Genomic DNA, 2594 nt, shown 5'->3' with positions numbered 1-2594 from the left:
CCCCTCTTCATCGCGAAGCCAAGAGTGGACACTTATTCATTGTCCATGAGTTGGTAGCTCAAGGCAGATATTCATGCAATAACTCTGAATGGCTGGACACCCCTGCACAGTACTTATATGTGGAATAATACCAGAATGGCTACTTTATTACTTCATCATGATGCAGATACCAATCCCCAAACTAAAGGTCTCTTGACCTCCTTGCATCTTGCTGCTGGGAATAGAAATAGCAAAGATACTCTGTATCTCCTTCTGTTGAACCACTATATCAAACCAGGTCTGAAGAACAACTTTGAAGAAACTGAATTTGATATTGCCAAAAGATAAGTATGTATCACTACCTTTTTGAAGTTGTCTAAGGCTGTACAAATTGTTCTCCTAAGTCGTAATGGTTTGGTTAAGTTTCTTAAATTTCAAAAATGCCAGTCCATCTTTTGTGTCCCTACAAATTTTTTTCACAATACAAAACAACAGCAATATCTTACTATAAAAATTTATGTATTCCATGGTATTCTTCCAAGTGAATTGCATGACTTTGATATCAAAATGTATTCAAGAGTTGTTTGTATACATCTGTAATGATTTCTGCAGAGTTTGTGATTTTTTAAATCAGAAATATTTTTAACTTTTCTGTTGAAATGAATTGTATAGAAACTAAAGATGTTCCGGGTGCTTTTCTGAAAAAAGTATATCTATGTTTGTGTAATGTCCATAATCTATATCATTCTCTCCTAGATATAATACTTTGAATTCTACATTGTAATATAATGTATAGACTCATTAATAAATGTGACCTTGCGGATTGCATTCCATATAGAAGAATTTTAAGACTCCTTTTTTTTGTAGTTTCTTATATTATTTTATTTCTTTGGTATAAAATGGCAATATTATCTAATTTCAAGTTTTGTAAAGGTTATGTTATGTAAAGGCCTTTCTAAGGAGAAAATTTAATACACTGATGTCAAACTAACCTTTAATTCTATGAATTACATGTATTGTTACACTTGTATTTTTGTAATCAACTTTTTAATAACTGTTTTTCATTTCTTGCATCAGGAGAATGAAAAATATGGAATACTTCACAAATTTTCATATCCTCCTTGTGCAAGTGCCATGTTAATCTCTGTATTGTTGTAATTTGGGTAGACCTGCTGCTGAAGCATGTATTATCCTCTAAATTTAAGTACGTAATGATACAATCTTTATACAGACATATATCCATGGTTGCCTATTTGTAACAAGGAACCCTTATTGTTCCTAAAAATGCTATTGATCTTATTTCTCTAAATTTCTGTGTACAGTGGAAAAAACTTATATAGTTTGGTCGATTGCTCACATTTTCAATTTTTTGTTCAATGACTATTTTGTCATTTTCATTTTAAATTTGATCATACTTTGAAGCCTTTACAGCTAAGTCCAAAGGTGGTGGCTTTTCAAGTACTTATTTATCAACCTAGTTAGCTTTGTGGAGCTAATGGATTCAAAGTAAGCCTTACTTAAGAGCTACTTCTAACTTTCTGCAGGTTAAAATTTCCCAAATGAGGTCTTCCTGGGACAAATGTCTACCTGAACTGTGAAGATTCAGGGTCTATGTTGAGGGGGCAGAATGATGCAGGCTCCAGCCTCGGGATTATCTGAGGACTGTGTTTGGGATTAGGAAAACTCTTGGAACGCCAGGCTACAGAGGGAAAATGTTCCCTCTCCCTATCTCAAAACATGTCACAGACTCATGGGAGCTGAGGAAGTGGCTCTTCTGCTTGCTTAAGCATAGATGAACAGGTGGTCAAGCATTTTGCTGAGATTGGAGAAGTGGTTTGAGCTTGCTCTAAAATAGTTTAGATAATAATATACCTAGACATTCTCTCATAGGTTAAGTAAAAATGTATATGTGGAAAATTTTTGTGTGAATGTTTTCTGACCAAATCTTGGCAAAGATTATGCTTGCTAGTCTTTAAATACCCACTAACAATAAAGCACAGCATGCAGTGGCAATTGCTGTTTGCACACTGCATCCCCTGTGTCCTGGTGATTTTGTGACCCTTACCCAGGGACCGCAATGCACTAGACGTTGACCCTGAACCCTTACCTTTCTTCCATGTAGGAACAGACCAACCAGAATATCTTACCCTGACAGCATGGATTGTCTTACTGGAACAAAAATAATCTTAGTTACAAGGGATCATAGAGAGATGAACATTTCAGACAGAATTGTTCAGAATGGAAGGTATTTTATCAAAACATAATTGTTTATTATACATATCATTTCAAAAGTAGCTAAAGCCAAGAAAGTGAAAAAATTGTTCATATGCATGATTACCTACTGTCCTGACCTGTCTATCATCCAACCAAGCAGGAACTTACACTACTGACATTCTATCACCAAATATTGCAATAGCTCCTGGAGAAGTCCATATGTTTCTCCTCGATATTAGGCCTTAAATTTGTAATGTTTTAATCAAAGTGTTTCCTCTTGCCTCCAGGCTGCATATCTACAAATGGTAAAGCTTTAAGTCTAACTCTACCAAAAACTGAGGTACAGATAATGGAATAATACTATAAAACAGAGTTGCCTTTGATTCCCTAAACACAACACA

General features: G+C 34.9%; 1 pseudogene; it reads right to left on the bottom strand.

Annotated features, from left to right (window-relative positions):
• Positions 1-1063: 1063 nt before the first annotated feature.
• On the bottom strand, positions 1064-1163 carry LOC122115598 (annotated as a pseudogene).
• Between the last annotated feature and the right edge of the window lie 1431 nt (positions 1164-2594).

This window comes from Dipodomys spectabilis, unplaced genomic scaffold (assembly GCF_019054845.1).
Source record: "Dipodomys spectabilis isolate Male_0828 unplaced genomic scaffold, ASM1905484v1 ptg000121l, whole genome shotgun sequence".
Classification (NCBI taxonomy): Eukaryota; Metazoa; Chordata; class Mammalia; order Rodentia; family Heteromyidae; genus Dipodomys; species Dipodomys spectabilis.
Note: the sequence above shows the minus strand (reverse complement) of the source record. Positions and strands in the feature narration are given on the sequence as shown.